Below are 16496 nucleotides of genomic sequence, written 5' to 3'. Positions count from 1 at the left end.
TGTCAATTTTCTGTAAAATTAACCGTTGGAGAAAACAGCGGACATGTTGCTGGACTGCTGGTACGAGACTTAACTCTTAATGCAGGTTTAAGGAAGGCCTCTGTTGCACGCAGTTGCTGAAAACCCATTGTCCCCAAAAGCTCCACATTTGATACTGGACACTTTTCATCAAGGCTTCCTTTATCAGGGAGCACCGAAGCGTTTTCTCTTTCGATGCATTCACAAACCATCCATTCATGGGCTTCTATCAGTTTGTTAAATCACACACACACACATATTACAAGAATGAAGCTTTGCAAACTCTACATTACATGGAGCTGAAGCCAGGTTCAAACCCATAACCCTGGAGTTGTGGAACAGGTGACCTACTACTGAGCCTCCTTGCCAGAGTTCTGACTTATTTTTACATGTATTCACTTAGCTCACACTTTTCTCCAAAGCACCTTACAATCTTCAGGTTACAATTATTTACCCATTTATATAGTTGGGTTATTTTACTGGATCAATTCAGGGTAAGTACCTTGCTCAAAGGTACAACAGCCAGAGGTTGGGATCAAACATGCAGCCTTTGGATCCAAAGGCAGCAGCTCCAACCACTACTCTACCAACTGTCCCGGTGAGTAAGTCTTGATATTGGAAAAACCAGAATGGACTGGCCGCTGGGTCTTCTTTATTTGAAAGACTAAATAACAAAAATCATTCTAATAATTCTGTAAGATCTTAAAATACCTTTTCCTGCATCATAAATCATTTGAGTGTTGCATTGTATATCAAAACGTAGCTGAAAGACGCTGGGGAGGACTGAGGGAATGGTTCATTACCCAGAGAAGAGATCTAGTTGTCTCCGTTTTAATTTGTCAATATAGCAGAGTCGATTCTTTACCGAAGGGATTAAAAAGATCTTCGAGGGACATTTTGCTTCAGCTTCCGCCAGCTTGCCGAGTTAAGATGATAAATGAAATCAGGCTCTCTTTGCACACACATACACACTAATTTGACAAGGCCTGTAAATTTTGCAGATGGGGAGAAGAAATGTGTTTACGATGCATAATGAAAGTGTGGTATTTTCCAGTCCTTACCATGTTCCAAACGGCCACTGTTATGTGGAAGCTGTCCAGATCAAATTGCACACAAGGTCATCATCATCTTGGACAAAATTACCCAAAGCAAATTATCTTAGTTTGGGATGTTTCAAATTCGGCTAAATCATGAACTGCGACACAAAGAGAAAATATAAGTCTTCGGTAAAACAAAACTGATGCTGAAAAAGATCTCTGCATAGCCTCTCTGTTCTGTTATCCAGGTCACTCTAATAATTTAAAGTTACCTTCCCACGTCTTATTTATCGTTTCTAATTTTTTAATAAATTCTTGCACTTAATCAGTCAGAGATCAAAGAAATCGGTGTTTGAGAATTGAGTTTAAAATCCCAGTAATTCACTTTTTCTAAGTGCTTGTGCCTCTGAGGGTTGTGACGGCCCAGAGCCTATCCCGCAATTGCTGGGCACTGGGCAAGCAGGGCTGAGCTCCAGACCGCTTTCCATTCCATCATAGTGTAGCCACACCCGCTCACACAGTGTGGGCAATTTACCTGAAACGCATGTCTTTGGATGGTGGGAGAAACCAGAAGACTCGGTGAAACCCACCCAGACGTAGGGAGAACATGGAAACGTCACATTGACCGAGCTAAATTCGAACCTATGCCCAACCAGTAGGGCACTATGCAGTAGCAGCACTACTCGCTGCACTGCACCATAATTCAAGTTCTAGTTGTTTCTATTGCCATTCCTCTATGTAGTTCGTATACAGTGGAGCGAGATGTCATTTCTCCGGAGACCACAGTGTAACACGCCCCCGTCTGTGCACGTCACCCTCATATTATTCTTTTTACACGTCGTACAGTCATTTGCTATAGGAGACTCAGCTGAGGCTGTGATTTTTAAGGGATGTTGTTCTCCTTCTGTGACACGATCAACTTCTGTCATTTAAAATTGCTGTGTGGTCACCTGTGTGCATAGCCTACAAAATTGTTCGGTTATTAGTTTCTGGGATTTACCGCCTTTCTTCTTCAGCTCCATCTCACTCTTTGGTCCCGTGGGGCTACAAGACGTCCCTTATCTTATCTTTAAAAAAGCTGTAGAAGCAGGTCGCAACGCGCCTCCCGGCGCAGCTAACAATACGGGGGTTATTTCACACGGCAGGAAGATGGACAGGAAGTGCCCGAGACACGATAGATCCTGAGGTCACGGATAAGACATCACTTCTGGCATAAACAAGAACAAATTTTCTCAGTCCGGTCAGCACCCTTCGCCCCAACCCCCGAATGGACCCCCCATTTCATAGATAATGAGTTCACTTCACAGCGGTGCTCAGTCCACCTCCTTCCTCACTGAAGCACCTTCTTCCATCTCCATTGTTCACCACCCTTCAGAATCACGTCCTCAGTAATTTAGGAGCGAAGCCTGATGCCTGTGTGTCCTCATATGGACAACCAAGATAAGATATCTCAATGTACAAGTGATCTCTTTGCCTCACCGTAAACATTAACCTGAGAAACGAGTTTTTAAGTCACAATGAAATTCATTCAAAGTTGTGACAGTATTCGCATCATTTAATTCACACATGGAGCCATTTGCTGATTAAAATGTTTCCACAAAGAATTCAGTTTCCAAGGCTTGCCGCGGTAGGATCCTGGATGCTCGGGTGTATCGAGATAAATGTCCTCATGGCAGAATTTGCACACACGCACACAGTCTGAAATCACTTGTCCCAAGCGGGGTCATGGTGAACCGGAGCCTAACCCTGCAACACAGGACTCAAGCTGGAGGAGGAGGGGACACACCCAGAATGGGACGCCAGTTCGTCACAGGGCACCCCAAGTGGGACTCGAACCCCAAACCCACTGGAGAGCAGAACCTGGTCAAACCTGCTGCACCACCGTGCCCCCTCTGGCAGAGTTTGCTGGTGTAAAATTTTGGACAAACGGTACTGAGCTGCATACAAGAAGATGTGCGTTACAATCATTTTAAGAGTCGATGCTGTTTGTGCGAAGTATGATGGTAGAGCTTGCCTGTGTCCTTCATTTACGTTGCCACACATTAATGTAATGTTCTGTAATATTGAGCTAAATACGTACAACTGAAATACGCCCTGCAGAGAATATTTTAGGACTGCAATCCTGAGAACGTGTTTGCTTTGGGCACAAATCGACACTTTACCCTTGGATCTGTTAGTTAGTTAGTTAGTTAGTTAGTTAGTTGCCGTCGAATCGTTTACAACTCCTGATGACCCTATGTGTAACAGAGCGAAATGTTGCCTGATCTTGCGTCGCATATCTTCCAGCACTACATCGCAAAACATTGTTATAATTCATAGGGTTTTCATTGGTGTCTTTTTTTTTTTTTTTTTTTTTTCTTTTCGGCAGCAGATCGCCACACCTTTCTCCCTAGTCTGTTCTTTGTCTGTTCAACTCCGCTGAAACCTGTCCACCATGGGTGACCCTTCTGGTAATGGAACTACCAGTGGCATAGTTTCCAGCATCTTAGTAACACCACCACAGTACGACAAACTGACAGACGGGTGGTGGTATGATATCAGATCTGATAGCAACACTGTATTCTAATTTGCAATGCGGCCGATGTGCGATACCTTCTCAAATCAAATCGGCCAAAGCAAGAAGGCGACAACACATCTGACCGGGACCCTTTAAAAAAAAGCCACTTGATCGATGTCATTGATTAAATTCATCAGTAAAAGAACCATGAGGATCTATTTAACTAGAAGCTCATTCAAAGCATTGACATGAACGGAGATTCCCTTATTAGGCTCCCTGTGGGTTTCGTCGGAAATTAAAAGACATGAATAAAGTTAAAATGCAAGGAGACAGATGCACAAGAAGCAACAATGGAATGCCAGGAGTGCTAATTAGGATAATTATGAATGCCCAATTCCCAATCTCCTTTCACTTCTTTAATGTCAACCTTATTGCTCAGGGAGTTTTCCATACCTTAAGACCTCATTCTAGATCAGCTGTACAACTCCTAGGCAGCATCGGTGCTGTGATGTCAAAGTGTCAGTTCAGAGCACGGTGAAATATGTATATGTTTTCCACACATATGCACACACGCACAGAAAACACATAAAAGCTGTCTTTCAGCATCAGCTCTCAGACAGTAACTGGTCCCACTGCACTCGCTCGCCAAGAGGAATGAAGATTAACTGGAGGCAACTCTGTTATTAAAGAAAATTACCAGTCAATCCGTAATTAATTGAGACTATCTAGCCAGGAATAATGAGCCGTGGCAGAATACTGATACGTGATTGAGACTGTCTGAGAGATGCTTATCCATCATGTAATAGTTCTTACTGAAACCCATCTCTGGAGAATTGCTGTAACAGTTTTTCCTCTCCTGCTTGATTCAAGGTTTTATTTGCTCTGCATTGCATACTACACACATGGCTTCATGTTTCTTCTGGTGCTGAGGTTCTATAACCTTTATTTTGCCCCTTGTAAAGTTAGTTGTGCACATGATGTCTCTGCAGGTGAAGAGTACTGACAAAGGTGTCATGTATGTGTTACGGAAAGCATACACATTTACTTTGATGCTTTTCTCCAAAGTGACTTATTTTAAGCTGCTGGGTAATTTTTTACTGGCGCAATTTAGGGTGAGGACCACAAGGGTGCTACAACTGGGGGTAGGACCTGCAACCTTTGGGTCGAAAGGCAAAGGCTCCAAAGACAAACTGTACACACTATGCTATCAGCCACCCTCTGCCTTTACCAGGTTTTCTTGAGCAAGCAGGTAATGTTTACAATCATGATTTTGGAAGTTGAAGCTCCCTGGTTTCAGTCCCCCCTGCTGCAGTTATACCCTTGAGCATTGAATATATCCTTCCTCCATTAAACATACCCAGCTGTATAAATGGGCACTTAACCGTATGTAAGTTGCTGTTGTGTTCAGGCACTGTATTGCAAGTTGTCAAGGATAAAGATGTCAGGTAAATAATGCTTAATATTAATGAAATGGTCCTGCATCAAGTCCATGGCTCTGGTTGCAGCTTTCTATACTGTGACACAGAGCAAGGAAGAAGAAGAGCAGCACCAGGAACAGCTCCACAACACTGGCCAGTTCAGCACTGAGAGCTGTCCACTCCTCACACCTGTCCCTCATTCCCTCATCCCCTCATTTCCTCATTCCCTCATTCCCACAGGGAGTGAGTGGAGCAGAGCCCAACCATGAAGGGCAGTTACAGTCAAGCTCTCTTTAGCTGAGGGTCTCCTCTTCTCTCCCACTGACCTGGCACAACAACTGTGCCAGCAAAGGAAGCGACAGCAGTCAAAGCAGCAGGAAATCTGGATCCGATGGGGATGAGATTGAGTCAGGTGAATGTCTACCTGCCTGTCGAGACCAAACTCACTTTGGCTGGCTGCTGGAGGCCAAACAGTGGAATGGAACCCAAGAGGGCTTGGGAAGAATTGTGTGTTGTTCACCTCTGGACAATCCTTAGTTTGTTGTGTTTTTTTGAGTAAAGCCCGGCATTTCCTAAGTTTACTGGTGTTATCTGAACAAGTGTTAAGAAAAGCTGAGTTGCTGTCACCCAAGACTGGAATCCACCAAACTCCTTGACTTTGTGCTTCCATCACCCACATTGACTCAAAGATCATCAGTGGATCTGCTCTCTGATATCTTCAGGACCTGGTTGCTCGCTGTGCCCCAGCTACACTACTGTGCTACTCCACTTCTAGCTGCTTGGTGGTCCAAGAGGCTCAAAATCAAAAGCCCAGAAGTTCCTAGATTTGGGTCTGATGTGGTGCAATGAGCTCCTACTTGCTAAATTCCTCTCAGCTTTCAAGAAGGGTTTCAAAACGTTTGTCTTTCGGACCCGCTCTTCACTTTCCATTCCATATGCCTTTACTCGTGGCGTGTATGCTAGCAAAAATGGTGGTGCTGGACTATGTTTCAAAAATCATGCGTCCACATCATTATTGCTCTGTCAGTTAGTGAATTGCATTTCTACTCCACATCACTTTGGAGAAGAGCATCTTCTAAATGAAAAAAATGTTTTGAAACTTCTGCTGTGCACATTATTCACCTTGATGGATGTCTACGTCACTAAAGTTGAGAGCAAAAAGTATAGACCAGCTGGAGTTTTGCTAGAACCTGGGGAGCCTAGGAATAATTCCGATAGAATTTTTTGACCAAGGTCACTATCTGTATAAAGCTGAATCGGTGGACATTGACGAATAGCCTGTTGCCATCAAGACTCCTGCCGTTTGTAATCTCGTCTACCCAAATCAACAGAAGCAGTGTTCACATCCATTATTAAATAGTTAACAGTGGGATTTATTAGCTGCTGTGGAAACCTGTTTGTTTCTGGAGGTTAAAGCTCCATGAGGTTCTGCTCATTAGCTGTGTCTGATCCACATGTTGGATTTTCCCAATACTGTATGAAGAAGGATTGACCCATCTTTCTTTTTCCGGGGTACCTTGTTAAATATTGATGCGGATTCTGTCAAAAACCTGATCAAAAGTGCTCCTGTGTTTACTGGCCAGGAGCTGATATAAAGGTAACTTAAAATCAATATGCACATACATACACATGTGGTCTCCCGCAGTTTAGCACAAACCACTTTTTCATGAAATAAGCTCCTCTGGTCCAGTAAAAAAAAAAACAAAAAAAAAATGAAGAAATCCATTAAAAAACTGAAAGGGATCTGATCTCCAAGGGGAAAAAACACAACCATATGAAAGGAGGGAAATGAACACAGGCAGCGTTTCTATATTAATATGTATACATTTTTTAATTTTGCTTTGCATAATATCCTACACTCATTTGGCGAGGGTTGATCTCGGTTTTGTTTTTCTTCGACAGGGAAAGGCCCAGGCCAAACGTGCATCCAAAGACCAAAAACGGCAGCAAAATGAAGCACCTGTTGCTGAGTGAACGTGAAGAGAAAGCGAAAACGAAGGATCTTTACAAGTGTCCTAACGCTCATCTTCAGTTTCAGCACCATCATCACTTCAGCTGTGCCTTTCTGGTCGTTGAACGTCGTCCAGACTCATTCATGATAAGAGCATCATGTCGGCGGCATTTCATGCAAGCGTTGCCAAGAACGTTTCCACCTGTCGGGTGACCAGAGTGTTTATCAAACACTGTTTTTGGGTTAATTTTGCGAGCTGCTGTTTCGGATCATTTTCAGCCAGTTGCACTCATGCTTCCATAACCATTTCTCCTCCCGTGCACTTTGAGTTCCCCTAAACTTTGCATGCTGCGAGCCGCGACGTGCCACTCAGATGTTTTCAGCGAATTAACACGAGAAAATTGCTGCAGCAGCAACGCTTCTGCACGTTCGGCTCCAGAGCGGATAGACGTAAAACTGGAGTTTTTCACTCACATTCGATTTGACGATAAGAGGTTTTAGGAGATGAGGAAATATAAAAGTCATGCTGAGGTTTTAAAACGCTTTTCAGGTGTAACGGATCAGCAGTCTTAATTTCAATTCCGATACCCCACACACACATACAGAGTGGAAAGTAATCCACATTGCAGCTTGTTGGTCATCTCAACTATAGCACCGAGCGGGAGAGAGAAGGAGACACCGTCTCCTTCCTTGAACCCACCTTCTTGCAGATGAAGCAGGGTGGTGGAGGTATGTTGAATTGACGTGATGTTACTGCGGTGCAAAGCACAGCAATGTAAAATCCCAGACGATGGGAAGCAAGAGCCTAGAGGACGTCCATTTTAATGGCATCTTAAAGCCTCTTGTAGGGAAGCCATGCGTATGTGCAGCACACGTGGAAAGAACTGGCAGTGTTTGGGAGGCCTGGCTTCTGCTCCTCATCCCCTTCTCTGCTGGTGCCACTTGACCTCGTTGAACCGGCGCATCTACAGTTTGGCTCAGGCCTCCAGGCAACCTCACAGCTCAAATGCAGCACAGTGCTGACAGCAGAGCCCAGAAGCACCTGATCTTCATTGTCATTGGGAGCAGAGGACACAAAAAATAATTACACTTCTCATGGACTGAGTGGATAACAAGGCATCCTGAGGACATTCTGTGCCCTGGGAAGGCTGGCAGAAATAAACACATTTAGAGAAATAAAGTCAGCGCTTAAATATGCATTGCAGAAGAATGAGGCAAGTTTCTCAGCAACAGACAAACTGCATGGGGGGGGGGCATGAAGAGAGCGGAAAAATGTACAGGACCTTTGCAGAATCTGTTGATTCCACTCACATTTACCTTTATACCTCCATCACGGTCTTTGTAATTGGTTTGGGAAGAGATAGAACAATGGAGCGATATGGTGTCACAGCAAGTAGTTCTGCCGTCTCACAGCGCCTTGGTGGTGCGAGAGGATGTGGGTTCAATCCCTGCTCAGTCTGTGTGGAGTTTGCATGTTCTTCCCGTGTCTGTGTGAGTTTCCTCTGGGTGCTCTGGTTTCCTCCCACACTCCAAAGACATGCTGTTCAGGTGCGTGTGTGTGTGTGTGTGTGTGTGTGTGTGTGTGTGTGTGTTCCACTGACATATGGATGAGTGACCCATTGTAAGTAGTGTACCTAGCAGTGTAAGTCACCGCGGTGAATAAGGTGTGTGGGCTCATAACACTACATAGAGTTCATTGGAAGTCGCTTTGGAGAAAAGTGTTTGCTAAATAAATGTAAACAATTTCAGTGTGGATGACTGCTGCGATGACTCAGTGAGCAGCGCTGGAACCTGCCTGCATTTAGTCACATTTGTTGCCCTGGTGGTTCCGTTTGCTTACCTCTGCTTCCTGTCTGCTGGACAACGGCTCTCTGCTCAAAATCCCGTCGGCGGAGAGCGAATTTATCCACGGGAAAACTGACAGCCGTGCGCTTGGCAGCGGTGGAGAACGCATAAACAACGTCGATGATTGATTTGATATTGTTTCGGGAGAAAATGAACACCCAGTTGCCGCAATAACCTGTCTCTGGCGTCGAATGAAATTTAGGAAGCGCTGGCAGAAACTACAAATTAAATGTATATTGGATGCTGCTTGCCGGCAGACATGGATGCCTGGAGTGGCGCTGCGAATGAAAACGGCAGATAAACGAATGCGGGGAACGTGCCGCGGCGTCGCAATTTGTTTAGATTTGTCTCTTGAAATTAAATCCTCAACTGAGTTAGTGAGAAAGACGCAACATAGGTGAGAAAACCGCATCTTACTTTTCTTTCCCATTTTCAGGTGATGAAGGGATGCGGGACCGGCCGAGCTTCGTTCCTCGGAGTCGCAGAGTCAGCTTCCCAGCACGGTCTGGTGCAGGAGAGACGTGCGTGTGTCTGTGTGCGCGCGTGCGTGTGGAATGAACACGAGCGCAAAGGCCTTTGTCGGTGCTGATGGCCTTCAGTCGCTATTGAGGGATTCCAGGTCCTCGCATGTATCTGCATGGGTCTTCATGGGTCCCTCAGGTTGCCATGGGCTTCAGCTGCCGTTAACACGCCGCGCTCTCTTCTGCTGGGCTTCGGACCATCGGTCCAGAGCAAGATTTCACGCCATGGTCACCGGGTTCGGCCACTAGGCCTTGCTCTGGATTAATAGGCTTCCGCTCCTGATGACGGAGTCCCGCCGGGCTTCGGCAGCCAGCTCACTGATGGCCTTTAGCGCAGCCTGAGGAGCTTCAGTCTCCGCTGTCATGTTTGGAGTAATCAGGTATCTGGGCAAAGGAAAATGTCAGACTCCTGCCATAATGAGGTAAAACTGCGTTACGATGATCAAGAAGGCCGCATGTTCGAATGACAACAAGAAAGACTTAATTGAGAACATTTTGAGTGGTGTGCAGATGGATGCTATTTCCCAGCATGCTCTGTGGGGGACCGTGGAGCTTCAGGCAGCGACATAGCGCTGGGCCGGTTGGAATGAGCAAACAGAAAATAATTGGTCAACTGTGCAAGGTGGGTGGGCGGCTAACGTTCATGCCTGGGGTGGAAGAACGGAGGGCGAAATGACTCATCTGCATGCCTGTCCATGACTCAGTAAATATATAAATGTATGCGTGCTCTTTAGACCCGGGACCTTTGTAGGTCTTTGAACCGCTTCTGCCTCCGATGACAAAAAAAGGCACGAAAGCAAACCTGCAGAAATATACCTGCTATGTGTAATTAGTCTTTGCAGAGGATTATTCTCCACACACGGGTATAAGGAGCCGTCACACTGGCGGTCACATTACCATGGTAGCGTTCTTAATTGATTTAGCACCATGTGACTCCATTAAATGTCTCTGGAAGGATTTAAAAGGCAGTGCACTACACGCACTGGGATTCTTGGGTCGAGCTGAAAAATGTGAAATCCAGTTGCGTGTAGCGAAGCTCGGCGTTAGTTGCCGTAATTTCATAAGAGGAACCGTGGATTCGGGGCCAGCGTGTCGAATTTTCCCAAATGTCTTGGTTCGTCACTTGCCGTAACGTACTGCTGAACGCACGTGCGTGCAAGTGAACGTTTCTCTCCGCTGGAAGCTGGAGGAGCTCCGACAAGGAGGCCGTCGTCGCTCGGTATCCTGGAACGCGCGGGGTGGCGGGCTGTCACGGCCGAGCGCAAGGCGGCACGCATCCAGTTGTGGCAGCAGGGGCTGCAGGACGAAGGGGGGACGCGGAGCCGGCTGCGCTCGCTTGCAAGAGTGCGAGTGAAAGGACTCTGACACAATGGTGTCCCGATGACCAGCGAAGAGGCCCTCTTACGAAGGGATGTTATTGTAGGGCAGTCGGTGTAAGAGCACCGCTTTGGACGGCAAAATTGCACGCCGGCGGCATGAGTAGCGCCGACCGAATGGGACGTGTTCGGAAAGCTCTAACGTTCGGCTCGTCTTTCTCGTTGGCCTCTAACTCTTTCTAAGAGGCAACACCTTTACCAGCCGGTGCAGGAGTCCTCATCTGGGGGAAACGGGAGAGGAGAAGCCAGCAGACTGAGGGAAAGGAGGAGAACCTCGGTCTCGAAAACCGGACCTCTCCGAACGGCAGCTCAGCCTTCCAACTGGGAGTCGCACCCGCTTCTCCGCCGTGAGCCAAAGAGTCGCGCGGGGTCTTGCTCCACCGTGAACCGCCGTTACCCTCCATCATCTTCTTCTTCTGAAAAGGACAACATCTCCCCCTTTCTGCTCTCAACCGTCCTAAAAATAGCGGCTGCGGGAGAGGAAGTGACAGGCGAGGCTGTGAGTGAAGGGAAGTCAGGCATGAAGAGCACACCTTCTGGGGGGCGGTGCGAGTGGTGCGGGTGGTGCGGGCGGGGGGGCGCTGGTTCTTGGAGACTGTGCTGCGGCCAGCGGCGGCACGGCGCACACACGCGCACAGATACACACGTACATGTATCTACGCCGTACTGTACATTACCACATACAGTGTATATTAGCACACATTGTTACAGTGCACATGAAATCCTGTACCACACACACACACAGAGGTAAAGTAACGTTGGTCAGAGCACAGGGCAAAGTGGAGAGCACGAGGGATCGTCGCTCAGGAGAGCGGAGACGATGCTGGACGGGAAAGAATCTCTCCGACTTGTGTGTGTGTGTGTGTGTGATGTGCGTGGTGTGTGCGGCATGTGCGGTGCCAAGTGCTCAGACATCATCGCAGGTTTCCGCTGCCTTGTGGCCCAGGAAGTAGAAGGTCAGAGGGTAGAGCTGCTTCCGCCTGCCTTTCAATACACACACACACACACACACATTTTCAGAACCGCTTGTCCCATACGGGGTCGCGGGGAACCGGAGCCTACCCGGCAACACAGGGCGCAAGGCCGGAGGGGGAGGGGACACACCCAGGACGGGACGCCAGTCCGTCACAAGGCACCCCAAGCGGGACTCGAACCCCAGACCCACCGGAGAGCAGGACTGCGGTCCAACCCACTGCGCTACCGCACCCCCCTTTCAATACACATCCAGCCTTAAAGAAGAACTAAATATTTCATGCAGCGGGAGTTTGCGTCACCGCTGGGCTGTGGGATGGGTGACGGGGGGTGAACCATGTGTCCATGACACAGTCTTACCGTTGGGGTCACTCCTGCAGACACGGCTGAAGAGTTGCTCATGAGAAGGACCTCAGAAGGAAACCCACACACACACACACACACACACACACACACACACACACACACACACACACACACACACACACACGCGCTCAGCATTCGAACCCAGGTGGCTGGGTGATTGATTTTTATTTCTTGTTTTCTGAAAATCACCCAACTGTAGGAAGACATTATTGCTTAAATGTTCTGAGCGCGGGAGCGAGAGGCACTGGGGCCATCTCCTGGTGGCCTGGGAGAGTCTTTCTGTGCCACTCAAGGCCCCCCCCACACTCTCCACAGCTCAGCACTGTCATCTACTGATCATTCACTGCCAGCACACACACACACACACACACACACACACACACACACACCACAAGGTTTGTCCCTTCTATCTCTCTCCTCCACACATAGACTTATCAGACGCTTTTTACTTATAGTGTTAAGCAACTTACAGTCTTACAGTCATTTACTCTTCTGTACATCTGGAGAATCTTACTACAGTAATTTTAGGGTAAGAACCTTGCTCAAGAGTACAGCAGCTAGAAGTGGGATTTGAACCTGTGACCTTCAGAACCTCCTCAGCTCATCAAGCATCTGGATGTTTGTAGATGCTTGACTCTGTAGAAAAACTCTTTGTGTGTGTATGTGTGTGTGTGAGTGATTCGCAGCCTTGCCCAGTTGCACTGTGGTCTCCTTTGAGGTCCAGTCTCATATTATTGATTCTGCCCCCAGCCCACGTTCCTCGTTCCTCTATCCACGGCCCACAGGACAGCTAACAAGTGATCCACTGGATTAAAGAAGACACGCGCCTTATTTCGCAGCGGTACGGAGTGTACCGGTCCGGTGAGGTGCGGTGGAAGCTGTTGTTGAGCAGTGCTTTGGTGAAGCCGGAGAGTCGGGTAAACAGCGCGGCGGCACTATGGCTTTTTCCCGGAGCGTTTTCATCACCTCTGTGACATTTACATTCATCTGATACTTTCCTCCAAAGCAATGTACAGCGTGGACCGTGTGTGTGTGTCAGAGCTAGTGTGTGATGTCGCCCAGGTTGTTTGCCATCGAGTGGCACAAGTGTAATGGAAAATGTACGTTGACGTCACTCATCCTTCAGCGCTGGAGTCTCCGCGGTGCTTTGCGCTCCAGTCGTCCTCTCAGTTTTCTTTTCTTTTTTTTTTGCCGCATCAGTTCATAAAACATAAGCTGCTGTTGTGTTAATTTTCTCCGTTTCCTCTCACGCTAATAAGATCAGCGTGGAGCCATGTTTGTCAAACCTCATCCTGGCAACCGACAGGGTTTGTGTGCTTCTGCGACAACCTTTACCTTGTTAGACTCTAGCGGGGGATTTTCTCAGTTGTTTCCGCTGCTTCCTGTGGGATTCGAAGCCCTTCCCTCTGTGCAAGTTCACACTTTCGAGAATTGTATGGAAGTGCAGCAAGTTCTTATGTTTGCCTGCTGCTTTTCCTCAAAGCAACTTACACTGATTTACCTATTTATACACCTGGGTAACTTTACTGGAGAATTCTGGGTAAATACCCTGCTCTGGGCTACCACAGCTGGAGGTGGGGTTCGAACCTGCAGCCTGTAGGTATGAAAGGCAGCAGCTGTAACCGCAACACTTTCAGCCGCGATGAACGAACGAAGAAAGGAGGGAACGGAATCTAGTCAAATTCCGAGACGAGGGGCGGAAACAGCTGAGCCCAGAGAATGAGGTACGAGTTTCACTCGTGGTTCCACAACCTTCTTCCATCTTTCAGAAAAGCTGTGCGCTCTCCTGTTTCAGAGAGGAGCGCCGGATCGTTAACCGCTCCAGCTACTTAGACCGTAGAAGTCGCCAGTAATGGAGTTTTGCCATCCGGTGGTAATGAAGTCCACGGCGCCGAACGGTGTGTGTCGTTCATCAAGGCCTCCCGGCTGGGCGCTCAGAGCAGCGTGTCCATTCCGCACGCGCTCAGTGCTCTAGAGGCGCCTTCCCGCCTCGCCCCCTGCGGAGCTCCCTAATTCCCGCTTCTGCAAAAGTGGAGCAGAGCAAAGTGGTTCCACCTCTTGACCCAAATGGTGGACCAAATCCAGTGGCCCCCTGGTCCACGTGTCGCTCAGAAAGGCTCTCTTTTTCTCTGGCGCTTGCAAAACTCGTAATCGCCTTTCGGGAAGCACAAGGGACACGACGTCTTGGGTTTGAGCAGCTCCACTCCACTCCTGACGGGGACTCGGCCTCCTGCGAAATCCCCTTAAGAGTGCGCAGTCCCGCCTAATCCCTCCGTAATCTACCCTGTCCTTCAGGTGCTTTGGAGGAAGGGCTCAGCAAACACTTGCGGATCTGAAGATAAGGGGGAGGACAGCGAAGGGCTGCTCCAGGCCGTACCTTCTGTTGGACCTCCTGCCACTTACTGAGTGTCCAGCCCAAAGCTGAGCCTCCACAACTGAACCGCAGCGCAACTCGGAGCCTTTCTTCATGTAACAGCCAAATAATTTTGCTCATAACACTTATTTTACTCCCAAAACTCTGTTTTACTCCATAAAATACCTCTGTGAGACACTGCGGAAAGAAGGCACACTTGGCATCTCAAACCTGAAAAGTTTTTGCCCCTCAGGGGTGTCCTTCTGGCCATTTTCCAGCTAAACGTGGAGGAATAAACTCTAAATGAGCCTCTATTAGCAGTAGAACCCAAGTCCTGCGGTAAAACAGAGACCTCCAATACCACGTGTTGAATAGCAGTGCGACACGACACCTCTAAGTGCCTGGTGTCCATCTGGCCCTAGGAATGAAAGAGCAGGGCAGCGAACAAAAATGTCGCAAAACAAATATGTGGCAAATGATGAAAATGTCTCTTAAAGAAGCGAAGGGGCCGAATGTTGGATGAAACTCGGAAAGGTTCTCAGTGTTATTGTGGAGAAGGAGACATTGAATAGAAAATGTCGCTTTACACCCCGCAGTGGGACGGAGCCTCATCCTGAAAGGGTGTCCAAACATCACAAAATTAATTTCTTATTAATATTATTATTTTGACTGAAGAAGAGATACTTTGTTGAACCACAAATCTGCAGTGTAAGCTCCTTTTGCAGGTCTTAAGAATAAAATATATTTTCTCCTCAAATATGTAAGACTACAGTCTACTTAATCAGTAAAATGGGTTGGGTGTTGCTTTAAGGGGGGGTTTTTTCAAACATTATTACTGTGGCACACAGCACCAAGGATTTGGATGGGGCGAAGAAGGACGCGGAGGCAGCATTCATGATGAACGATTTATTTGAACACCAGCACCAGGAAAATAATGCTTCCAGTCCAAAGACCCCCCCCCCCCTTTTCTTCCAGGATCTGCCCCTACAGCCAGCCTTCCCAGCCCACCTAGCACCTCCAGGCTCTCTTTCCACACAGTGGCAAACACAGTCACCCCATCATTTCCCCCAGAAGTTCCCCCCGTGGTTACACAAGCTTGTTGCAGACGGGGGGAGATTTTGGCCATTAATCATCATTTTCTTGTACTTTAATAAATTCTAGGTGACATACTTCTTGTCTGAGACACAGTCTCCCCCACTGAAATGAATGGCAATTCAATCCTGTGTTAATTCCAATGTGTCTAATGAGGTGACCCCATTGCGAGAGAAGGTTGTACCATAAATACAACCGACTGGTCATTTCCGCACGTTGGTCAAGATTTGAAATAAAAATAATCTACTAAAGTCTGCCCACTATCAACTTCTTTACGTCATTGTTCAAACACTAACTCTTTATCAGACAGTTTTTTTTTTTCCTAGCTGTTTAGCAGACAGTTTTATCCAAATTAACTCACAGGACTAGACAGCAGGTTTTAGTTATTCAGGTCAAGAAAGTACCAATACGGTCACACACACATTTTCAGAACCGCTTGTCCCTTACGGGGTCACGGGGAACCGGAGCCTAACCCGGCAACTCAGGGCGTAAGGCTGGAGGGGGAAGGGACACACCCAGGACGGGACGCCAGTCCGCCGCAAGGCACCCCAAGCGGGACTCGAACCCCAGACCCACCGGAGAGCAGGACTGCGGTCCAACCCACTGCGCCACCGCACCTCCTCCCAATACGGTCACTTGAATGATATTTTGTGATACCATGTGTGAAATGTGTCCTATTCTTACCCGCTATGTAAAAATAAAATTAAATAAAATAAAATAAAATAAACTGCAAATGTTGCAACTACTACTACTACTAATAATAATAATAATAACAATAACAGATAGATAGATAGATAGATAGATAGATAGATAGATAGATAGATAGGATTTTTTCCACCCATTGTTGCCATTGCTCGCTGTTGCTGTGTTGCAGCGCCACCCAGTGGCGAACGGGACTCAAGACCTTTAGTTGTTTGCAATTTGTGGTGGTGAATAAATGAAACATCAAGTCAGTGGAGCAGAAGAGCAGCTGTTCACAGACCAGTCTTTGCTGGAGTGAGAAGGTGTTTCTCTAAAGACCCCTGGGAGCAATTACACTCCCTGTGGGTA

This window comes from Scleropages formosus, chromosome 19 (assembly GCF_900964775.1).
Source record: "Scleropages formosus chromosome 19, fSclFor1.1, whole genome shotgun sequence".
NCBI classification, from domain to species: domain Eukaryota; kingdom Metazoa; phylum Chordata; class Actinopteri; order Osteoglossiformes; family Osteoglossidae; genus Scleropages; species Scleropages formosus.
This window is presented reverse-complemented; position numbering follows the sequence as displayed.